A 25,904-nucleotide genomic window follows, 5' to 3' on the forward strand; every position below is an offset into this window, starting at 1 on the left:
TACTCTGTCGCTCAGGCTGGAGTGCAGTGGCGCAATCTCTGCTCACTGCAAGCTCCGCTTCCTGGGCTCATGTGATCCTCCTGGCTCATCCTCCTGAGTAGCTGGGACTACAGGTGTGCACCACCACACCACACCACACCACACCAGCCTAATCTTTTCTTTCCTTCTTTCTTTCCTTTTTTTTTTTTTTTTTTTTTTTTGTAGACTCAGGGTTTCACCGTTGTTGCCTACATTGGTCTCAAAATCCCAGGCTCAAGCAATTCACTGGACTTGGCCTCCCAAAGTGCTGGGATTACAGGCATGAGCTACCACCCTTGGCCAGCGATACCACTTCCATACAGAAGTGTATTTCTTGCAAGGTTTACAGGAGTATATTTGTTGCAAGGTTTGCAAAAGTGTATTACAGACGTGTATTTGTTGCAAAGTGTGCAGAAGTGTATTCACTGCGAGGGGTTCCAGGAGTGCTTTTGTTTCCTAGCGCTTCTGTGATGAAGCAACAGAAATGTATTCTGTCATCGTTCTGGAGGCCAGAAGTCTGAAATCAAGTTCTTGGCAGGGTTGGTTTCTCCTGAGGACATTGAGGGAGACTCTTTTCATTTCATGCTTTCCCCCTAGCTTCTGATAGTTTACTGGCTTGTAGATATATCATCCCAATCCCCCATCTTTACAGTATGCCTGCGTTCACCTGGCTGTTTTCTCCTAAAGGCATCTGTCCTGTGTGATCAGGGGCGCAGCCTACTACAGGAGGATCTCATTGTAACTAAGTGTATGAGCAGTGACCCTGTTTTCACATTCTGAGGTGCTAGGGGTCAGGACTTTGACATATGTTTTTGTGGGATATGAAATCCAACCCGTAACGGGGAGGTAGAGTGTGCACTAGTGTTTATCACTGTTTGCAGCACTGTAAACGCTCCATGAAAGCTCCACGCTAGGCTCAGAAGGGCCCTGAGGACACCACAATTATACACATTCATTTGTTTTTATTTTGTGATCCTGATGAAGGAGCTGGACACCCTTGCCCCAGCCTCCGGTGTCGTCTGCCCAGATGGAAGGATGGGAAGAGTGTGGACATGAAGGTTGAGTCTCAGAAAAGGTAGAACCCAGGCCAGGCACGGTGGCTCATGCCCCTGTAATCCCAGCACTTTGGGAGGCCGAGGTGGGCAGATCATCTGAGGTCAGGAGTTCAAGACCAGCCCGGCCAACATGGTGAAACCCCATCTCTACTAAAAAACAAAAATTAGCTGGGCGTGGTGGTGGGCACCTCTAGTCCCAGCTACTTGGGAGGCTGAAGCAGGAGAATCACTTGAACTGGGAGATGGAGGTTGCAGTGAGCCGAGATCTCACCACTGCACTCCAGTCTGGGTGACAGAGCAAGACTCCATCTCAAAAAAAGAAGAAAGAAGAGAAGAGAAGAGAGAAAGAAATAGAAAGGAAGAAAGGAAGGAAAGAAGGAAGGAAGGAAGGGAGGGAGGGAGGGAGGAAAGAAAAGAAAGAAAGAGAAAGAAAGAAAGAGAGAAAGAAAGAAAGAGAGAGGGAGGGAGGGAGGGAAAAGAAGGAAGGAAGGAAAGGAAAGGAAAGGAGAGAAAGGAAAGGAAAAGAAAGGAGAGAAAGGAAAGGAAAGAAAGAAAGAAAAGGGAGAGAACCCAGGTGAGACACAGGACATGTGTGGTGACCAGATTTGCCCAGCAGTGTCCTAATTCCCCACCCAGCCTTTGGCGCACAGGGACTTTGGCAGAAGGATTGGAGGTATGAAGTGGGAAAAGGACCCCAAGATGGGGCTGTTGTAACTGGCTATGAAAAGGCAGTGGGTGGTGATGGAGGGACTGGAGATAAGTGGAATAAATGAGAGGTTCATGGGGAGAGGGTGGACGGAGGAAGTGGAATAAATGAGAGGTTCATGGGGAGAGGGTGGACGGAGGAAGTGGAATAATGGAGAGGTTCACAGGGAGACGGTGGGTGTAGGAAGTTGAATAATGGAGAGGTTCACAGGGAGACGGTGGACAGAGGAAGTGGAATAATGGAGAGGTTCACAGGGAGACGGTGGACGGAGGAAGTGGAATAATGGGGAGGTTCACAGGGAGACGGTGGGTGTAGGAAGTTGAATAATGGAGAGGTTCATAGGGAGATGGTGGACGTAGAAGAGATAGAGTCAATGGGGAGTATTATGGGTTGCAGCGGATCCCCCAAAGACAAGTTGGCATCCTGTCCCCTGGTACCTGTGAATGTGACCTCCATTGAAAATAAGGTCTTTAGGGGAGGCAGCCACGTTAACATCAAGTCAGTTGGATGGGTTTTAACCTGACATGACTGATATCCTCATAAGAAGAGGAGAGGACCCAGACACAGAAGGAAGACCATGTTAGATGGAGGCAGAGATTGGAGTGATGTGGCCACATGCCAAGGGGCACTGGGAACTGCCAGGTGCTAGAAGACACCAGAAAGGATTCTCTCTTCAAGCCCTCACAGGGGGCATAGACTCGCAATGCCTTGGTTTCACAGTCTGAGATTCCAGGACTGTGAGAGAACAAATGTCCATTGTCTTAAGGTGTCTGGTCTGTGATGCTTTGTTATGAGAGCTGCAGAAAACACATGTGGGTGGGCGTCCAGGAGAAGGAGCGTAGGATTCTCCCAGCGGACGGAGTGGTCAGAGAACAGGTTACATTAGGTGGCAAAGGGAATTAAGGATACAGGTGGGAGTAAGGTTGCTGATCAATAGCCCTTAAAATCGGGAGATGATCCTGGATTATCCAGGTGGAACCACTGTCATCACAAAAGTTTGTTTAAAAGGCGTTAAAGAAGCCAGAGGGATGGATGTGAGAAGGACTCAGCCAACCACGCTGGCCTTGAAGAGGGAGGCAGGAGCCCTGAGCCAGGGAATGTGAGAGGGGCGGTCCCCACAAGCTGGAAAAGGCAGGGAGGCGATTCTCCCCCCACACCGCAACCTGCAGAAGGAATGCAGCTCTGTGGACACCCTGATTTTAGCCCAGTGAGACCCAGGTGGGATTTCTGACCTCCAGGACTGTAGGATAGTGAAGGGGTATTGTTTTTAATGTCCGAGTCTGTGGCGATTTGTTCCAGCTATGACAGGAAGCCCACGGCAGTGTAAGCAATGCTGTGTGGTTTCCAAAACTGGGTCAGAAAGAGGGTAAAACCACGTCCTGGGAATGTTCCTTTGCAGCTGGGATAAGACGTCCAGCTGGACAGAAGTGGCCTCGCAGGAAAGGCTGTTTGGGAGGACCACCCAGAAGTAGAGATGCCGGGTTTCTGGCCATCCCAGTGTCCAGTGCCCACCTCCTCCCAGGCTGGGCATGACATGTGGGCACAGACACCTTCAAAAGGACTCAGCCCTGAGCGTCATCACTGACCGCAGTCACTGGAGAGGGCCTGAGTGAGAACAGAGTAGCTGAGCTCAGCCACAACCAAGAAACCGAGAGAGAATAGCAGATGGTGACTACTGCCTTAAGCCAGGGTGCGAAAAGGGCTGGCTGCTTTTTTTGCCATTTAAATTTTTATTTTATTTTACTTTTTTACTTTAATTTTAATTTTTATTTTTTTTTTGAGACAGAATTTTGCTCTTGTGTCCCAGACTAGAGTGCAGTGGCGCAATCTCGGCTCACTGCAGCCTCCGCCTCCCAGGTTCAAGCGATTCTCCTGCCGCAGCCTCCCAAGTAGCTGGGATTACAGCCGCTCCCCACCATGCCTGGCTAAGTTTTGTATTTTTAGTAGAGACGGGGTTTCACCACGTTGATCAGGCTGGTCTCGAACTCCTGACCTCAGGTGATCTGCCCGTTTCAGCCTCCAAAAGTGCTGGGATTATAGGCGTGAGACACTGCACCCAACCTAAAATTTTATTTTTAATTGACGAATTGAAACTGAAGGGTTAATTTGACAGGGTCTGCCAGCCCAGCTTGCTTTCAGGCATTTGTTTTCTGTTATTTTTTTGTTCCTCTTTCCACAAAGCTGAAGGCCACACCACTGACTGCTCAGATTTAACCTTCACTGGCGGTTGGATAGATAACACTTACTGTCACCATGGTGATGGCTGCTTCTGTTGTTGTTCAGGAATCAAGTTCAAACCGGTTGAGACCACCAGCCCTCCAACTGGACCCCTAGGGGCAAACGCCTAAGAGATGGCCAGGCTTTTTTGTCTGTTTTTTGTTTTTTTAAATTTTTATTTCAGTAGCGTTTGGGGTACAGGTGGGTTTTTTTTACATGCATCAATTATATAGTGGTGAATTCTGAGATTTTAGTGCACCTGTCACCCAAGTCGTGTACATTGCACCTAATGTGTAGTTTTTTATCCCTAGCCCCATTCCCACCCTCTTCCTCCTGAGTTTCTTTCTTTCTCCTTCCTTCTTTCCTTGTTTCCTTGTTTCCTTCTTTCCTTCCTTCCTTCCTTCCTTCTTTCTCCTTCCTTCTTTCCTTCCTTCCTTCCTTCTTTCTCCTTCCTTCCTTCTTTCCTTCCTTCTTTCCTTCTTCTTTCCTTCTTTCTTTCCTTCCTTCTTTCCTTCTTCTTTCCTTCTTTCCTTCCTTCCTTCTTTCTCTTTCCTTCCTTCTTTCTTTCCTTCCTTCCTTCTTTCCTTCTTCTTTCCTTCTTTCCTTCCTTCCTTCCTTCTTTCTCCTTCCTTCTTTCCTTCCTTCCTTCTTTCTTTCTTTCCTTCCTTCTTTCTTTCTTTCTCTTTTTTATTGAGACATAAAAAATTGACACTGCCCAGGCTGGAGTGCAGTGGCGCAATCTTGGCTCACTGCAACTTCTGCCTCCTGGGTTCAAGCGATTCTCCTGCCCCAGCCTCCAGAGTAGCCGGGATTATAAGCACACACCACACGCCTGGTTCATTTTGTATTTTTATTTTTAGTAGAGACAGGGCTTCATCATGTTGGCCAGGCTAGTCTCAAACTCCTGACCTCAGGTGATTCACCTGCTTTGGCCTCCCAAAGTGCTGGGATTACAGGCGTGAGCCACCACGTCCGGCCTCCTGAGTCTCTAAAGCCCATTCCATCACTCTGCATGCCTTTGCAGACTCCTAGCTTAGCTCCCACTTACAAGAGACAACGTGCACTTTTTGGTTTTCCACGACGTGGGGAAAGGGAGTGTGAATACACCGCTGGAGAGATGGCCTTCTGACCTCAGAGGCCAAAAACTCCACCCTCAGATCATGCCAGCACCGCCATTTCCAGTACACGTGTCCTGTAAAATGCCGTGAAGCCCGACGATGCTTCTGCAGTACGCACCTGTCACTTCATTTTCTCCACTGTCAATCACCTTCCCGCACACCTCAGGCCACTCCACTCCCCCAACCCATACATCTCCCGAAGCCTCACCTTCAGGAAGGCAGGTCTGAGAGATGTTCTCCCACCTCCTTCCTTGGTGCTCTTGCAAATAAATCTTTTATCTTTTGCAAAGCCTGTGTCAGTGATTGATTTACTGTGTGCGCACAGAGGGGACCTGGACCTGACTGGTAACAGAATAAAACGTGTGTGTGTGTGTGTGTGTATGTGTGTGGTACAATATGATGTTCTGATCCAGGTATACATTGTGGAATGGTTATATCAAGCTAATTATCCATCACCTCACCTACTTACCATTTTTGTGATGAGAACATTTAAAATCTACTCGTAGCAATTTTAAAATATTCAATACAGGCCGGGTGCAGTGGCTCACGCCTGTAATCCCGGCACTTTGGGAGGCTGAGGTGGGCAGATCACCAGAGGTCAGGAGTTCAAGACTAGCCTGGCCAATATAGTGATACCCCGTCTTTATTAAAAATACAAAAATTAGCCAGGCATCGTGGCGGACACCTGTAGTCCCAGCTATTGGGAGGATGAGGCATGAGAATTGCTTGAACTCGGGAGGCGGAGGCTGCAGTGAGCCAAGATGGTGCCACTGCACTCCAGCCTGGGCGACAGAGCAAGACTCCATCTCGATTTAAAAAAAAAAAAAAAAGGGTTAATCAAAGGGTAAGTTTCACTTAGACAGGAGAAGTAAGTTTTAGTGATCTATCGTACAGCATAGTAGCTGTAGTGAATAATAACGTATCATATATTTTAAAACTAGAATAGTAGATTTTAAATGTTTTCACCACAAGAAATGATAAGTAGGTGAAGTGATGGATGTGTTAATTAGCTTGATTTAATCATTCCACAATGTGCACATACATACATCACATTGTACCCAATAAATACATACAATTATTATGTGTCACTTTAAACATTTTGAAACCGAATCTAAAATGCTGTGGAACATTTTTCCCTAACAGTAGTCATCAATTGGTATTACTCAAATGTCTGTATTAAATATCTCGTTCATTTGCTGTTTTTCCCTTTTTTTTTTTTTTTTTTTTTTTGGTTGAGGTCATGGATTTTTAAGATGTATATTATTTGAGGCACCATGATAAAAAAAAATGCTGTTTACTAAATTATGGCAAAAGTTTTAAAATCTAAAAAATATGCCTTAGAATAAATGAGATCCATTAGTCTCTTCCACGAACACCTGTTGCTTGTTTCTTTGTTCCTTGTCTAGAACATTATTCTGTGGTGTTGGTGATGTCTTTGTTTGGCAAATCCATCCCGGACTCACTTCAGGGCCTGCAGTTCAGTGGGAACTCGCAGGTGGCCGCGGTTCAGTGGGAGCTCGCAGGTGGCCGCGGTTCAGTGGGAGCTCGCAGGTGGCCGCAGTTTAGTGGGAACTCACAGGTAACTGTCTCAAAAAAAAAAACTCACAGGTGACTGAGGTAATTCGAATTTCAGATAAACAACAAATACTTTTTGTGAGATTGCATAGTTTACTGCCCATTGCCCATTGCCAAGGATGAATAGAGTTGATGCCTAAAGGTATGCAAAAATTTTATGCTACCAATATTTACGTAAGTATTTTGCCAAAAGAAACAACAAATTCTTGAATTAATTTCTGAAGAGTCTACTTACACAGGCATGAAAACTTATTTTAAATGTCTTCAGAGTATAGGAATACAATAATTTAAGAATAATTTTACCACAAGAGAAGGTATAAATGTATCAAACAATTTCCTTGCATAGAGTAATAGCATTTTAAAAATACATAACATTTTTAAAACAAAGATTGTCTTAAGTGGCAACCCAATTATGATAATTGAGAGATAAATCTGTAATAAATTAACTCATAAATAATTTTTGAACACAGAATGCTGATTTTCTTTTTATCACTCTTTTTTTTCACAAAAAAGAAATTTCTTTACATTTTCCCATCACTGACAATTTATATACTTTGGAATGAGCCTGTTTAAAAAAACAAAAACAAAGAATATTTGCTATGAATCAAATCCGAGTAACCTGGAAAAAAATCTGAAAACTTGTAATCAATATATTTTTACTTCTACAATTTTAGACTATGGTAAAAACCTTATGCATTCTGTAAGAGGTATCTTGTCCATTCCTACAAGAAATGATGGTTACCTTTGGATAAACACAAAATACCTCTCATAGCAGTTAAGATACAGTCTAATATTATATATTATGAAAAGTAGGACGCATGGTAAGCAAAGCAAGTACAGTTCTTTTTCAAACCTCAGACAAGCTGAACAAAAGCTTTTAACCTCACAGTAATGAAGGACAGGCATCAATTTCATAAAGCGTTAGATGATTGTGACAAGCAAAGACTTGTGCGGTTTTTTTGTTTCATTTAAGACTGTAGTGCAATATTAAAGTTTAAAGTTTGTTCAAAATGACAGATCATCTGGAAACTAAATTGTAGCAATTGACATCTTTTAGCTGGAAGCATTTAGCAAAAATCAGGCTTGCTTGTTTTCAGTTGAAAATGTCAAGATTAACAGCCGTGGAGACATAGGATGAAAATGGAGGTCAGCGTGCCCTCAGGATGTGTCTTTATGAGCAATTGTTCAAGATTAAAAGAAAATTTGTGCTAGAAAACCAGATCTGTTGTGTTTTTCTCGGACTAAAAATACTACATCCTCAATTTATAAGCTTCCTGTACAGGCTGGAAAACCCTGATGGGCTGAAGCCCTCCCCTGCCTCATCTGCTCCTCTCCCTTTGCATCCCATTGAAGATCTCAGGCCCTCCTGTAGGATGGAGCAGGAGTCAGGCTAGACATGTCCCTATCATCCCCCACCCCCACCCACTGAACCCTGGAACATCAGGCGGGGCACGGTGGTTCACGCCTATCATCCCAGCACTTTGGGAGGCTGAGGAGGGAGGATCACCTGAGGTCAGGAGTTCGAGACCAGCCTGGCCAACATGGCACAACCCCGTCTCTACTAAAAATACAAAAATTAGCCAGGCATGGTGGTGTGCACCTGTAATCCCAGCTACTCGGGAGGCTGAGGCAGGAGAATCACTTGAACCCGGGAGGCAGAGGTGACAGTGAACTGAGATCACGCCACTGCACCCCAGCCTGGGCAACAGAGGGGACTCTGTCTCAAGAAAGAAAAGAATAATTTTAAATTATAATTTAAAAAATTATGTTATAAGCATGTCACAGAACATTAACTGTCCTGGTACTGAGTAAGCACTTAAGAAACATTTGCCACTATTATTAATACTGTTCTTGCCACTCCTTAAAGTCACCAGATTTAGCAAATAAACGTACAGACTGCCCAGTAAAATTTCTTTTTTTTTCTCTTTTTTTTGGTTTGAGACGGAGTCTCGCTCTGTCTCCCAGGGTGGAGTGCAGTGGTGCAATCTCAGTTCACTGCAACCTTCACCTTCCAGGTTCAAGCGATTCTCCTGCCTTAGCCTCCCGAGTAGCTGGGACTACAGGTGCCCACCACCATGCTCAGCTAATTTTTGTATTTTTAGCAGAGATGGGATTTCACCACATTGGCCAGGCTGGACTTGAACTCCTGACCTCAGGCGATCCAGCCTCCTCAGTCTCCCAAAGTGCTGGGGTTACAGGCATGAGCCACCGGACCTGGCTGTGCCCAGTTAAATTTGAATTTCAGATGAACAACACATACTTTTCTTGAGATTGCATAATTTACTGCCTGTTGCTAAGATGGACGCATAGACTTGACGCTTAAAGGTATGCAAAATTTTTACAGTACCAATATTTACATAAGTATTTGTCAAAAGCAACAACAAATTATTGAATTAATTTCTGAAGAGTCTACCTACACAGGCACGAACCTTATTTTAAATGTCTTCAGAGTATAGGAATACAACAATTTAAGAATAAAAATTTTACAAGAGAAGTTATAAATACATCAAACAATTTCCTTGCACAGAGTAATAACACTTTAAAAACACACAAAATTTTTAAAACGAAGATTGTCTTAAGTGACAATCTAATTATGATAATTAGATAAGTCTGTAATAAATTAATTCATACTTTTTTAAAACAGAGTGCTGATTTTCCTTTTTATCATGGGTTTTTTTTTTTTTTTTCACATAAAAGAAATTTCTTTACATTTTCCCATCATTGACAATTTATATACTTGGGAATGAGTTTGTTTAAAAAAACGAAAACAAAGAATATTTGCTATGAATCAAATCTGAGTAATCTAGAAAAAAAATCTGAAAACTTGTAATTAGTATATTTTTACTTCTATGATTTTAGACTATGGTAAAGACCTTACGCATTCTGTAAGAGGTATCTTGTCCATTCCTACAAGAAATGATGGTTACCTTTGGATAAACACAAAATACCTCTCACAGCAGTTCAGATACAGTCTAATATTATATATTATGAAAAGTAGGAAGTATGGTAAGCAAAGCAAGTACAGTTCTTTTTCAAACCTCAGACAAGCTGAACAAAAGCTTTTAACCTCACATTAATGAAGGACAGGCATCAATTTCATAAAGCTTTAGATGATTGTGACAAGCAAAGACTTGTGCGGTTTTTTTGTTTCATTTAAGAATGTAGTGCAATATTAAAGTTTAAAGTTTGTTCAAAATGACAGATCATCTGGAAACTAAATTGTAGCAATTGACATCTTTTAGCTGGAAACATTTAGCAAAAATCAGGCTTGCTTGTTTTCAGTTGAAAATGTCAAGATTAACAGCCGTGGAGACATTGGATGAAAATGGAGGTCAGCGTGCCCTCAGGATGTGTCTTTATGAGCAATTGTTCAAGATTAAAAGAAAATTTATGCTAGAAAATTATGTTTTCATCGGACTAAAAATACTACACAGATTGGGCACAATTACCTAGCAGTTTGGGAGGCTGAGGCGGGCAGGTCACTTTAGGCCAGGAGTTTGAGACCAGCCTGACCAATATGGTGAAACCCCATCTCTACTAAAAATGCAAAAATTAGCCGGGCGTGGTGGTGCATGCCTGTAATCCGAGCTACTGGGGAGGTTGAGGCAGGAGAATTGCTTGAACCCAGGAGGTGGAGGTTGTGGTGAACTGAGATCATGTGTCTGCACTTCAACCTGACGACAGCGAGACTTCATGTCAAAAAAAACAAAAGGCCGGGCGCGGTGGCTCAAGCCTGTAATCCTAGCACTTTGGGAGGCCGAGACGGGCGGATCACAAGGTCAGCAGATCGAGACCATCCTGGTTAACACGGTGAAACCCCGTCTCTACTAAAAAATACAAAAAACTAGCCGGGCGAGGTGGCAGGTGCCTGTAGTCCCAGCTACTCGGGAGGCTGAGCCAGGAGAATGGCGTAAACCCGGGAGGCGGAGCTTGCAGTGAGCTGAGATCTGGCCACTGCACTCCAGCCTGGGCGACAGAGCTAGACTCCGACTCAAAAAAAAAAAAAAAAAAAAAAAAAACGGCCGGGCACCTGTAATCCCAAGCCTGTAATCCCAGCACTTTGGGAGGCCGAGACGGGCGGATCACGAGGTCAGGAGATCGAGACCATCCTGGCTAACACGGTGAAACCCCATCTCTACTAAAAAATACAAAAAACTAGCCGGGTGAGGTGGCGGGCGCCTGTAGTCCCAGCTACTCAGGAGGCTGAGGCAGGAGAATGGCGTGAACCTGGGAGGCGGAGATTGCAGTGAGCTGAGATCTGGCCACTGCACTCCAGCCTGGGTAACAGAGAGAGAGTCCGTCTCAAAAACAAAAAACAAATAAACAAACAAAAAAAAAACTACCACCTCAATTTATAAGCTTCCTGTACAGGCTGGAAGATCCTGCTGTGCTACATCCCTCCCCTGCCCCATCTGCTCCTCTCCATCTCTGCATGGTTCCTTTGCATCGCATTGAAGATCTCAGGCCCTCCTGTAGGATGGAGCAGGAAAGATTCAGGCTAGACATGTACCCATCAACCCCCACCCCATCCACTGAACCCTGGAACTATGAGCAGAAACCACACTGCTCCTTCCCCAGCAGAGGTTTCCTGCTGCTATGTGGCCAAAAGAGAGTGGGGAGGAATTCTCAGGACACCCAGAGCTGGTACAGTCCAACCTGGCTGCAGGGAGGGAACCCTGGCCCACACCTGCCCTGCCGGGGTGAGTGTGTAGAGGTGGGTGAGAAGGAGGTGGTCCAAGTCCTCCCTGATTCAAGAAAACACTGAAGTTCCCCTGCAATGAGCTTAGTAGAATTCAAAGACCTACCTGTGACAACAGAGACTCAGAGTACTCTGAGAAGCTCTTCATTCATTCATTCATTCATTCATTCATTCATTCATTCATTCATGCCAATGATATTTACCTTGCTAGGCACTGGGAGTACACCGGTGAAGACAGGAGAAGTGTCCTGCCCTCATGGGGCTTCTATTTCAGCAGATGAGAAGCCGACCAGAACAAAAATCAATCAAGAGTCATTGCTAATAGCAGTCACTCCCTACACACCATCTGACATGCAAAGTAAGTTGGCATGATAGTGGTTGGGGGCGCGGTGGGGAGAATTTCTCTGAGGAGGTGACATTTCAGCAAACCTTTGAATATCAAGAATGACTTATCAGGAAGAATCCAGCCCTGGGGAAATCCAGAGAGATCCAGACGGGGAGTCAGGAAGAATCCAGCCCTGGGGAAATCCAGAGAGATCCAGACGGGGAGTCAGGAAGAATCCAGCCCTGGGAAATCCAGAGAGATCGAGACGAGGAGTCAGGAAGAATCCAGCCCTGGGGAAATCCAGAGAGATCCAGACGGGGAGTCAGGAAGAATCCAGCCCTGGGGAAATCCAGAGAGATCGACACAGGGGAGGGAAATGACAAACTGCCAAGGTTCTGAGGTGGGAACAAGCAGGCACATCCAAAGGACTGGACGAAGGCCAGTGCCTCTGGGGAGCAGGGTTACGTGGGGAGTGTCAAGGCCGGAGCTGGAGAGATTGACTGGAGTCTGGTAGGCACTATGTGTGTTTACTGACTGCACTAGCAAGTTTGTTTTTTGTGTTTTTTTTGGTTTTTTTTTTTTTTGAGACGGAGTTTCTCTCTTGTCGCCCAGTTTGGAGTGCAGTGGCGCGATCTCATCTCACTGCAACCTCTGCCTCCCAGGTTCAAGTGACTCTCCTGCCGCAGCCTCCCGAGTAGCTGGGATTACAGGTGTGAGACACCGTGCCCTGCCCTTTTTTTTTCTTTAATCAAGATCCCTGTCCCACAAGACTCCCGTGGGAACATGGGCTGTATGAATTCTCCAGGGGCTAACACAGCAAAGCACTACATGCTGGGAAGCTTCAGCAGCACGGATTTGCTTTCTCACAGTTCTGGAGGCTGGAAGTTCAAGGACAAGGCGTAGCAGTGTTGGTTTCTCCTGAGGCCTCCCTTCCTGGCTTGTGCACAGGGTCGTCCCTCGGTGTGTGTCTCTGTCCTAATCTCCTCTTATAAGGACACACACCTGTTGAAAGAGGGCCCACACATACGTCCTCATTTTAAGGTAATCACCTCTTTAAAAACCCTGTCCCAAATACAACCTTATTCTGAGATACTGAGGGTCAGGGCTTCAACATACAGATTCCTTTTGAGGAAGTAGGACACTATTCGGCCCATAACAAGGACAGAGCTGGCTTGCGTTTGACCATCATTGCGTTCTGCGTACCTTGAACCTTCCTTGCAGAAGGCAAGGACTCCAGCAACACATGGAGTGGGTGGGTGGAGAGACGAGATAATACTGATTTCAGTACCACTCAAAGGGCAATGTGACCGCCAACCGTTTGCAGAGGCGTGCGCAACTGTAATTCTTACCCTCTGCAGACCTTGGCTCGGGGCGTGTGTCAGTGTGCCCGGAAGAGGCGCCCGTGTCCCCGGCTGAGGCACAGCAGGCCTGAGTCTCTCAATCCTTCTCTGCCATCCATCCATCCTGTCCTCCCCTGGGGAGCACCTACCTGGTGGGACCACTGAGGCGGGCTCGGTCTGTCACCAGGGAAACCGCAGTAGGGTGCGGAAGGCAAGGGGGATGAGGAATGAACAGAGGACCAGGGAAACCGCAGCAGGGTGTGGAAGGTGAGGGGGTTGAAGAATGAACAGAGGAAGTCCCCAAAACCAGACTTGGAGGGTGGGGACTCAGAACCTCAGCTTGGCACACAGTAGGTACTTAATAAATGTTTGTTGAAAAAAGAAGTACCTTTCAAAGCATTACCTGTCCCAAGTGTGTCTGGACTGAAACAAGAACGTCCTTGGTTGCAAAGCAAAACGCTCTGTGACCAGCTTGTACGGACGAAGGGAGAACGGAGATCTTGTTTGTTCTCTGCCAATCGAAATTTATTAGTGAAAGTAAGACTTTAAAACCTCAGCACTAAGTGGTTTTGGCATTGACTGAGTGCCCAGCAGCTGTTTGAACCACGTGGATGTGCTCGTTTGATTCTTAGAGTCACGATGTGTGTGCATTCTGGGAGGCCGGAGGGGAAGTTTCCAGAAATTGTAAGAAGGGAATGGTGAAATAGATGGGTTAGGAACAGAGGCAACACCTCGGCTGAGTTTGAGGCCATGGTCCCTGGCTCTGGAGTTCGGCGTCCAGCCAGGATGCTGGACTGCAGAATCTTCTAGCCTTCTCCTAGACCCATTTCTAGTGGTTTTGTTTTGTTTGTTTTTCTTTCTTTCTTTTTCTTTTTTTTTTTTTTTTTTTTTTTTGAGACGGAGTCTCGCTCTGTCACCGAGGCTGGAGTGCGGTGGCGCAATCTTAGCTCACTGCAAGCTCCGCCTCCCGGGTTCAAGCGATTCTCCTGCCTCAGCCTCCCGAGTAGCTGGGATTACAGGCAACCGCCACCATGTCCGGCTAATTTTTGTATTTTTTTTAGTAGAGATGGAGTTTCACCATATTGGTCAGGCTGGTCTCGAACTCCTGACCTCAGGTGATCCGCCCACCTCAGCCTTCCAAATTGCTGGGATCACATGCATGAACCACTGTGCCCGGCCTCATTTCTAGTGTTTTAAATGCTGATACTACACAGTACCTCTTATTCTTTATGTGTCCTAGGTGGGTGTTCATAGGTACATACCGTAAAACAAAATAAAAAATAAATATCATGAAATTAAAAATCATACAACAAATCATAAACTAAAAATAACATTAATAATAAGAAGAAGACCCATGTGTGTAGAGGGGGCAAAGCCTTCCCACAGGATCCTTGCTCATTTCTTTCTCCCACGTGACCCCAGATGAGCCTCACTTCTCTGAGTCTGTTTCCACTTCTGATGCAGACAATGACGCTGCGTGTCCCACCCTACAGGGCGGCTGGAGAAAGGAAATGAATCCGTGTGTGTGGAAACGCTTGGGATAGTGGCAACACATGCTCCTTATGACATCGTGTCAGAGAGGCCTGTGCACATCAAGCTTACCCAAATCTTCACTCCTGTTTTCAGCACAGCTGCCCAAACCTCAAGACGGTCCTTCCTTCCCCTCCTCCTCTTGCAGCCCCTGCATTCCATCCCTGACTCTTCCACCAGCTGCAGCAGGAAGGATTCGGGCCGTACACATGAAGGAACAAGGCTACCCCTGGAGCCAAGGCCACCCCTCTCCCACCCCGCTCTCCCACCCCATGTAGCTGTCACGGCCGCAGATCAGGGGGAGCGTGTCCCGGGTCGCTGCACACTCTGCTGCCTAGGGACTGGGGTCATTTCTGAGCAAACATCTTTCTCCACAGGGCCTGAGATTCAGGGTCGTGGGGGACCTGGTCTGAATCCTTCCCGGGCAGGGCTCACCGGCGGAACTCAGATGGAAACTGTAGGGTGCTGTCAGCAGGGGTGTGCTGGAGCCAGCTTCTACTGGACGACAGGAGCCAACGCGTCAACTCGCAGGAAGTTTGTGAGATGTTGAAGCACATCCTTTAGTGAACGGGACATTCCATGCACTTTCAAAATTAAATAAATGATGTAAAGAACAAAGGTAAGAAACACCCAAAACATATGCTTTCCTAGTTATTTAACTACATTTTCCTAGCATCTGTGTTTGGGGGTGATTGACATCCATTGTGTCTGCAGTCGATGCGCGGGCTGCTGACCTCCCACCTCCACGCCCAGTGCGCGGGCCGGCTCCTGCAGCTGCCCACGTTGGGGAGGCATTTGCACCATGGAAGCTGGCAAACACCAGGGGGCCTGCCACCCCGGCCTCCAGAGCTGGCTGTCCAGCATTCACCATCTCCCCATTGGCTGCAGGGATCCGATTCTTTCCTCTTTCAGGTTAAGTGCTTGATTAGGAAGCCCTCCTGCAGGCTGCTCTGTCTGCAGGCATCAGGGGTACGACGGTGAGCAGAACTGCAAAGAGCCTGTCTTTCGGCATCTTCCATTTTGTGAGAATAGAAAGAAAGTAAACACAAAACTCGACCCAGGAAGAAGATAATTTCAGAAGATTCTAAGTTCAAGAAAGAAACAGAGTGAGGTGATACTAACAGGGGCACATGTTACTTTCAAGAGGAGGCCAGGAAGGCTTCCTGGAGGAGGCGAACGCACCGTAGCACTCACTCCCAAGGGGTCCGAAGTACCCAGTGGTAGGAAGATCTGGGGAAGAAGGTTGTGGGCAGGTGCAAAGTCAGGAAGAAGCCTGAGGTGTCCAGAAAACACAGCGGCACATAACGAGTGGTGGGGAGAGAGATAAGAGGGGATGCTGCTGGGTGCTCGCAGAGGCTGCGTTACAGACAGGCCCTGGAGATGGGAGTGAGGAGACTTGATGGCTTGATATTGTTTGATAGCACTGACAGCTACTGGAGGGTGATGACTCGGGAACTTCCATCACCAATAAGCATTTCTTTGAAAAAATGACTCTGACTCTCCAAATATATATATATATATATATATATATATATATATATATATAATTTAACAAAGTTTTGCTAGCATCTATGTTTGGGGATTATTGACATCTATTTATCTATCTATTTGGAGGATCAGAGTAATTTTTTAAAGAAGTGTCTATATATAATGTATATAAATAAATAATATATAAATAAATACCTATATATAGAGAGAAATTAATTACATATTTTTTATATTTTTATTTATGTATTTCATTTAAAATATACATTTTTAAATATATATGTTTTGTTTTGTTTTGTTTGAGAGAGTCTTGCTCTGTCACCAAGGCTGGAGTGCAGTGGCACCATCTCCGCTCACTGCAACCTCCACCTCCCAGGTTCAAGAGGTTCTTCTGCCTCAGCCTCCCAAGTAACTGGGATTACAGGTGCCTGCCACCATGCCCAGCTTTTTTTTTTTTTTTTTTTTTTTTTTTAGTAGAGACAGGATTTCACCATGTTGGCCAGGCTGGTCTCGAACTCCTGACCTCAGGTGATCCACCCATCTCAGCCTCCCAAAGTGCTGGGATTACAGGCATGAGCCACCACGCCCGGCTGAACCCACCTTGGGAACTTTGTGAGTGTCTTGCCCTAAGTGCCTGTCAGCTGGGGCACTTCTGTGCCCTACAAATGTTCCTCAAACTGAAATTCTTTAAACAATGCAGGTAGAATCCCACGCAATGGCATAAAGCATTGAAAACTATTTCACTTGTGTTACTCCAGAAATTTGCATTGCTTTTTATTTTCCGTAACGTGAAGGTAGGTGTGCTAGTTCCTCGGGGCTGGGGCATTAAGATGAATTGTGTGGCCCCTGCTTCCAACACAGCTGCCACCCTGGGCTTCTCCACTGGGCACGCTGTGGGCGCCTGCTGCTTGCAAACTGTGATAAGGAAGGAGCTGTTTATTCTCAGATCCTTAGGGATCCATTAAGGGTTCCGCAGGAGAAAGACAGAACTTCCCTTTCGGATGATGAAAGATGAGGATGTCACAGGTGGTGACTCAAACAACAGTTGAGAGGCAAAGGGGTCTGAACCCATCTGCAAATAAATATCATTTGAATGAATGAATGAGTGTATCCAAGGGCGAAGCTGGGACAGAAGTCACAGTGAACCACCGACAGGAGGACAGTGGTGGAACCCTTCCTGCGCTGTAAAGGTAGAGTTGAGTTACTGTGGTCTAGACTGTAGGGAATCCCTTTTGCCACATCAGGTGACACTCACTGGCTCTGGATACGAAGATGTGGATATCACGGGGGGGCATCATTCAGCCCACCACAAATGGATGAATAGAGAGGCTAATGAATGGAAGGATAGTAGGTGAAAGGATGGATAGTAGAGTAGATGGATGAATAGTAAGGTGGATAATTGAATGGAAGAGTGAGTGGATAGATGGGTAGAGAGATTGATGGGTGGTGGGTGGATGATTCCTGTGATCCCTGCCTCGCTTCTCAGCTCAGCTACTCTGACGTCCATCACTCTGACCTGTCCCCCCACAGAAACTCTCACTTAGCACAGACCTCAGAAGCAGGCTCTGGCGGTCACCATGGAAACACGATTGGATGAGGAAGGTAGGATTGGATGAGCTGAGGAGTGGGCAGAAAGACTCTCAGATGGTGGAAATTTCCAGACTCTGGAGTGAAATTGAGGTGCATAAAAGGGACTATTGGGAGGGGCAAGAGTGAGACCATGGAGGAGGACACGGCAATCATCCAGGAATCATGGTGATGGGGGTCACTAGGGTTGTGCAGCAGACACTGAAAGAAAAAGAAATGGTTCCTGACGAAGGAGGGGGAAACAGCAGGAACAGATAGGAAAGGCATTTCTGACTGGAGACCTTATATACGTTACAAAACTACAAACATACCTTTAAATGCTGGGCACAGTGTCTCACGCCTCCAATCCCTGCACTTTAGGAGGCTGGGGGGGGGAGGACCACTTGAAGCAGGAGTTCGATACCAGCCTGGACTACAAAGTGAGATCCCATTTCTACAAAAAAATAAAATAAAATAAAAATTAGCTGGGCTCAGCCGGGTGGAGTGGCACATGCCTGTGGTCCCAGCTACTCAAGAGGCTGAAGTGGGAGGCTCGCTTGAGCCCAGTTGGGGGCTGCAATGAGCTATGATTGTGCCACTGCACTCCAGCCTGGGCGACAGAGTGAGACCCTGTCTCAAAAATGCACACACACACACACTTAAAAACAAAAGGTTGAAAATGAAACACATAGTGAAATAAAAGTTCTGATAGTATCCTCCCAATTGCTCCACCTCACTTTAGAGTCAGGTGAGGGAGGATGGTAGCAGAGGCTGCAACGTGGTGGCTGAGACATCACTCTCAGCATGTCACCCTGAGGTCTCCCTGGGAGGGTGTGGAGAAAACAGAGTGCCCAGGACAGAGCCTGGGAAACCTCACCGGGAAGGTGGAGCATAACGAGGAAAGCATTGCTCAACCTTTCTGTGTCACTGAAGTGTGTACACAATTAGCCCATCTGCTGCTCACCCTCCTCATTCACCAACCCCTATTCCAAGAAATTTAAATGCCCAAGATAGGACTTCCCACCAGTGGGAGGTGTCGGCAGCCAAAACACAGGAGTAACTCCAGAATCCAGGGAGTTTGTATGAAATAAAACTCACCTATAACAAAAAGAGACAAGTATCTCTTCAATCTCTACCATCCCTCCACCCACCGACCCATCCATCCACCCATCCATGTATCCACACTTCCATCTAATGCACACAACTATCCAAATATCCATCCATTCAGCCACCCATGCAACAACCCACCTAAAGTATTCATCCTGTCATTCTTCCAACTCTCACCATCCACCCATCACTTCATACATCCATCCACCCACCACCCATCAATCTACATACCCCCATCCATTCACCCTTCCATCCAATCATGTACCTTACACCTATCCATCCACCCATCATTCCATACATCCATCTACCCACCACCCATCAATCTGTATCCCATCTATCCATTCACCCTTCCATCCAATCATCCACCCTACACCTGTCCATCCACCCATCATTCCATACATCCATCTACCCACCACCCATCAATCTGTGTATTCATCTATCCATTCACCCTTCCATCCAATCATCTACCCTACACCTATCCATCCACCCATCATTCCATACATCCATCTACCCATCACCCATCAATCTGTATCCCATCTATCCATTCACTCTTCCATCCAATCATCTACCCTAAACCTATCCATCCACCCATCATTCCATACATCCATCTACCCATCACCCATCAATCTGTATCCCATCTATCCATTCACTCTTCCATCCAATCATCTACCCTACACCTATCCATCCACCCATCATTCCATACATCCATCCACCCACCACCCATCGATCTGTATCCCATCTATCCATTCACTCTTCCATCCAAGCATCCACCTTACTAATAATCTATCTACTCTACTATCCATCCTTCCACCCACCATCCTTCCATCCATTAACCTATCTACTCATCCATCTGTGGTGGGCTGAATGATGGCCCCCCACATCTTAGTTTCCAGAATCTGTGAGTGAATGGATAGTGTCACCTGATGTGGCAAAAGGGATTCCCTGCAGTCTAGGTTACAGCAACTAAACTCTGCCTTTATAGTACAAAAGTGGTCCTAGACAAAACACAAACGATGGATGTGCCTGTGTTCCAGCACAACTGTATTGTACAAAAACAAGCAGGCCATAGTTTGACAATCAGCCATCTTGTTCTGAATGATCAGACCCCTACTTCACTTCCGACAAATCTCTGTCCACTTTTTCCCTTTCTCCCTCCACCGTGACCACACTGGCTTCCTCGGTGGTCCTCAGGCTGGGCAGCCAACAGCCTCACGGCTTTTCAAGGCATACATTCTTCTGTCTGGACTGTTTTTCTTCTTGATATTCCCATCACTGCTCCCTTCCTCCATTGAAATTGACATATCACCACCTCCAAGAAGGCATCCTTGACTCCCAATCTAAAATCCCCCACCCCGCTCTTTGAATCTGACTTATTGTTCCTGATAACACTCACCACCACCTGAAATCTTACCTACGTTCCCATGTATCACCCCTGCTGGAACAGTCATGTCCCAGTATGTGAATATGCCTGTTGAGTTCTCTGCTGCACCCACCACGCTTGGCCAGGGGGTACCACTAAGTATGCCCTCAGTAAACACCAGGGGAAAGCCAGGATGGATGGATGCATACATGAGGGCATGAACAGCCCTCGGCTCCAGGAGGGCAGAGACCTGGCTCCTTTCTTCACATTATTTCACTCTCCGTGTCTAGAGCGATGTCTGGAGGGATGAGGGGGGGCACAATCGATATGTCTGACTGAGTAAGGACGTCAAATGCTGCTGCTTAGAAGATGTTTGGGATTTCTGTCCACATCCACAGTGGCCCCTGAAGCCAATTTTCTGCGTTTTGTGGAGACGCTGCTGCTGCTGACGCATTTCGATGTGTGCAAAATACGCACATGAACCGCCGATGCAGACACTTTTGACGTCTGTCCCTCTGCCCTGTTCCCCGCGCGCTCAGCGCTCCCACCTTCTTGCGAATGGTGCAGGAGCTCAGGTTGTTGCCATGGAAACCCCAGCTGGAAGGGGGGAGGCAAGTGCGTGGGGAAGGTGTCGAAAGATCTGCAGAGGATGGAATTTTCCAGGCCCTGCAGTAGGATGTGAGTTCCATGTTGAAGGCCTGGACCAATCCTCTGGCCTCACCCACATCTCTGCTGACCTCAGGACTCTCTGTGTCCATAGCCCCCTTTGGGTCTCCTTATACTCTTTGGCAGTCTGGAGTTCTGGGTCTATTTCTCCTGTGAATCCCTTAGAAAGGCCCTCTGCTCCTTGCATCTCTCTCTCTCTCTCTCTCTCTCTCTTTCTCTCCTCTCCTCTCCTTTCCACTTCTTCTTCCTTTTTTTTTTTTTTTTGAGACAGAATTGCATTCTTGTCACCCAGGCTGGCACGATCTCTGCTCTCTGCAACCTCCACCTCCCAGGTTCAAGCAGTTCTCCTGCCTCAGCCTCCCAAGTAGCAGGGACTACAGGCGCCCACCACCGTGCCCCGCTAACTTCTTTTTATTTTTAGTAGAGATGGGGTTTCACCATATTGGCCAGACTGCTCTCAAACTCCTGACCTCAGGTAATCCACCCAGAGTGCACCCTCACCCTCCCAAAGTGCTGGGATTACAGGCGTGAGCCACTGCACCCGGCCCTCCTCTCTTCTTTCTCTCTCTCTCTTTTCCTCCTCTCTCTCCTCTCTCTCTCCTTCTCTTCTCTTGCCTCTCTCTCTCCCCCGTCTTTTCTCTCTCTTTCCTCTCCCCTCTTCTTTCTCTCTCTCTCTTCCCCTCTCTCTCTCCTCTCTCTCTTTCTCTTCTCTTGCCTCTCTCTCCCTCTCTCTCTCTCTCTCTCTCTCTCTTTCCCCTCTCTCCTCTCACTCTCTCTCACACATACTCCCTCGGACAAAGTAACAACCTGGATCACTCCAGTTCCCGCTGCCCCAGATCCTCATTTTTGTTTCAACTCTTATAATCAGTTCAGGGGGTCCAGGTGCGGGTTTGTTACGTGGGTATGTTGCGTGACGCTTAGGTCTGAGGGATAAATGGCCATCAGCACTGTACCCAACAGGTGGCTTCTCACCTCCGGCCCCCTCCCTCCCTCTCCCCTCTAGAAGTCCCTGGCGTTTATGGGTCCCATGGTTATGTCCATGAGTACCCAATATTTAGCTCCCGCTCGTAAGAGAGAACATGTCGTATTTGGTGTTCTGTTCCTGTGTTACTTTGCTGAGGACAGTGGGCAGCTCCTTGCTTTTAACCATAACCAGCAACTTGATTGGAATGAATTTCCAGCGGGGTCCCTCGTCATAGGAGGGCTTGTGGTACCTTCTGGGAAACATTCCTGCATGCCTGTCTGTCCCATGTCTGCCAAAGTTGAGTCCACTCCATGATCTTAAAAATTATATATTATGTGTAGTTTAATAAACAATATTATAGCACTTACTCTGTACCATTCAGTCACTGAGGCTTATTTGAGGCTTATTTGAGGTATGTTCCAATATTATCTCAATTTTCGTGTGAGGAAACGGAAGGACAGGAAAGTCAGTAAGCTGTGCACCTTCACCCAGCTGGTCAGCAGCAGATCTGAGGTTCAGCATCAGGCAGCAATCCTGCATAGTCTGTGCTTTAAGCCCAGGGCTGTGCGCTTGCTTGACACATCTCTGAGGGTGGCCCGTGCTCTGATGTCTGTTTCAGAGATGAGGCAGCTCAGGTCCCAGCCTATGACCTTAGAAACGAGTTAGTCATGCTGTGACTCCATTTCACTAAACTGTTTTAGTAATAACCTTTTCAACAGAGTCCTCAAGGAGGGTTAGCTAGTTATTTGTAAATTGCATGCTACTGCAGCAACATCACACACACACACACACACACACACACTCATGCACATATAAGAAATACATCATTTTTAAAGATAACATGTAAAAAATAGAAATAATTTTCTCACAATGTCCCACTTAGGACCCCATTGGTCCAGGCAAGAGGGAGTGGTGGCTTAAAACAGGTGGTGACAATGGAGATTGGGGAACTGGGGATGATTTGAAACATGTGGGCGAGAGCTGACCTGTGCAAAATGTATCTTGGGATTCTTGACCTGTGGCTGATGGACCGGGTTTGCTGGTGATTCGATCAGCTCTGACTTGCACTGTCTGTACTGGATGCTGTCCCATGGGAGCAGCGGATGGGTGGATATCTGTTTCTGGAGCTCATGAGGGAGTCCGGGCTGGGGATGGGGATTTGGGGACCCATCAATGCAGGGGGTCATTGGAGATCAGATCACAGTGCTGTGCACTGCATGACTCCAGGGGGCACCATCCAGGTGGCACCATCCAGGGGGTACCATCCAGGGGGCACCATCCAGGGGACACCATCCAGGGGCACCATCCAGGGGGCACCATCCAGGGGCACCATCCAGGGGGCACCATCCAGGGGATATTATCCAGGGGGCACCATCCAGGGAGCACCATCCAGGGGACACCATCCTTGAAGATGATGCTGTGAGTGGGATCTCATCAAGATTGCCCTGGGAGTGCATGGGGAGAAAGAGGAGCGTTCAGGACTTGATTAACTAATCAGAAAAATGAGTCACTCAACCTGCCCCAGGTCTTGGGAGCCCACCTCTTGCATGCGTGTGCCCTGGATGTGGAACATGGAGTCAAATAAGATGATTTTGGAGCTTTAAGATTTAGTGACTCCCCTACTGGGTTTTGGATTTCCATGGGGCCTGTGGCCACTTTCTTTTGGCCAATGTTTCCCTTTTGGAATGGGAATGTTTACCCAACACTTGTATCCCCATTGTATCTTAGAAGTAACTAACTTGTTTTTGATTTTACAGGCTAATAGGTGGGAGGAACTTGCCTTGTCTCAGATGAGACTTGGGACTCTGGCCTTTTGAGTGAATGAGTTAAGACTTTGGGGACTTTTGGGAAGGCATGATTGTATCTTGCAATGTGAGAAGGACATGAGATTTGGGGGACCAGGGGCAGAATGAAATGGCTCAGATCTGTGTCCCCACCAAATCTTGTGTCAAATTGTCATCCCCAGTATTGGAGGTGGGGCTTGGAGGGAGGTGATTGGATCATGAGGATGGATTTCTCATGAAGGGTTTAGCACCATCCCCTTGGGCTGTTCTCATGAAAGTGAGTTCTCACAAGATCTGGTCATTTAAAAGTGTGTAGCCACTCCCCACTCTCATTCCTGCTCTGGCCATGTGATGTGCCTGTTCCTGCTTCACCTTCCACTACGATTGTAAGCGTCCTGAGGCCTCCCCAGAAGCTGAGCAGATGCCAGCACCGTGCTTTCTGTACAGCCTGCAGAACTGTGAGCTAATTAAACTTCTTTTCTTTGTAAATTACCCAGTCTCGGGTATTTCCTCTTTTTTTTTTTTTTTTTTTTTTTTTTTTTTTGAGGGAGTTTCATTCTTGTTGCCCAGCCTGGAGTGCAATAGTGGCTCACTGCAACCTCCACCTCTTGGGTTCAAGCAATTCTCCTGCCTCAGCCTCCCGAGTAGCTGAGATTACAGGCATGTGCCACCATGCCCAGCTAATTTTGTATTTTTAGTAGAGACGGCGGTTTCTCCATGTTGGTCAGGCTGGTCTTGAACTCCTGACCTCAGATGATTGACCCGCCTCGGCCTCCCAAAGTGCTGGGATTATAGGCGTGAGCCACCGCGCCTGGCCTCAGGTATTTCTTTATAGCAATTTGAGAATGGACTAATACACAACCCCACAAGTGTTTTCATACAAAAAGGAGGCCATCTTTTGTAAAATTTCCATCCCAGGAAATAACCATCAATTATCCTTATAGATTCACTATTACTTCCAAATATCTGTGTGTGTATGTGTATGTGTGTGTGTATCCCAAAATCATAATATTCACATGGGGGTGGTGTAGACAGAAAACAGGGACTACCAGAATTCAAAATTAACCCTAACCCTTGGAGAAGAAAAAAGGTGTCTATTCTATTTGTAGTATTCATCCAACCAACCATCTGAACATTCATTTACACATCTACCCATACATCCACACATCTATTCATCTCACGGGGATCCATCTGCCCACTCACCCATCCCTCCACATAGTCATCCATCCATGAATCCATTCAGCCACCCATCCATTGATCCATCCACCCATCCATTCATCCAACAAAGAAAGAAAATATATCTCCAAGAAAAAAATTGTGAGCTCCATAATGATACATTTATTCATGTATTTATTCGCTAAATGTAAGCTGAAAGTCAATTCCCAGCCCCTCTCTGTATTCGCCTCCACCCACTCTCTTCCTTGCTCACTCCTCTTCAGACACTGTGGCCTCCTATGCTGTTCAAGCAGGACAAACATCTTCGTCTCCACGTGTTTCCAGGCACTATTCCCTCTGCCCAGAATGGTTACTTCCCTGGTAATCCAAAGTTTCCTGCCCTCCTTTCACTGCCACCTCCAGGAAGACCTCCTTGACTGGCTGCTCTGAAAGATCCCTCCTTCACTCCACATCTCACCTGCTTACACTTTGTAGAACTTATTGGGACCTGTTATTTTAAGTTAAACTTACAGACTGATGAACCCCCAAAGATAAAAGATTTATAAGGAGAGGGTTTGTCTTGGGTTCAACCCTATCCGTCACATTTAACTCAGTGCTGACCCATAGTGGGATATCAGTAAATACCTGCAGAACATACATATACTTTTTTTTTTCTTTTTCTTTTTGAGACTCTGTCTCACCCTGTCACCCAGGCTGGAGTGCTGTGGCATGATCTAGGTTCACTGCAACCTCCACCTCCAGGGTACAAATGATTCTCCTGCCTCAGCCTGTGAGTAGCTGTAATTACAGGCGCCCACCGCCACCCACTGCTGATTTTTGTATTTTTAGTAGACATGGGGTTTCACCATGTTGGCCAAGCTGATCTCGAGCTCCTGACCTCAGGTGATCCACCCGCCTCGGCCTCCCAAAGTGCTTATTTGATTACAGGCGGGAGCCACTGCGCCCGGCCCACATATACTTTTGAATGAAGAAAGGAATGAATGAATAATCTACCTGAGCACAGAGACTGAGCGTTTATTTATTTATATTTATTCTATGGTTTTGTTTTCCAGATGGAGATGGAGCGTGTAAAACAGAAAGTGGTTCCGTGGAGGCTGCCAGGTCTGCGCACCTGTCTCTTGATCTACAGGCACACACGGCGCCTACGGACTACATCAGTGCACGCCAGAACGTAAACTGCTTCTGTTGCTGGTGCTCAGAATAGATTCATGAT

The 25,904-nt window shown here is 46.7% G+C and overlaps 1 long non-coding RNA gene across 1 annotated transcript; it reads left to right on the top strand.

Moving 5' to 3' along the window:
• The first annotated feature begins 11,609 nt into the window (after positions 1-11,609).
• Positions 11,610-25,845, top strand: LOC139360535 (uncharacterized). Its single transcript, XR_011617985.1, has 3 exons — positions 11,610-11,746; positions 14,961-15,202; positions 25,744-25,845. It is a non-coding gene; the product is annotated as an uncharacterized lncRNA (long non-coding RNA).
• The last annotated feature ends 59 nt before the right edge of the window (positions 25,846-25,904 follow it).

This window comes from Macaca nemestrina, chromosome 20 (assembly GCF_043159975.1).
Source record: "Macaca nemestrina isolate mMacNem1 chromosome 20, mMacNem.hap1, whole genome shotgun sequence".
NCBI classification, from domain to species: domain Eukaryota; kingdom Metazoa; phylum Chordata; class Mammalia; order Primates; family Cercopithecidae; genus Macaca; species Macaca nemestrina.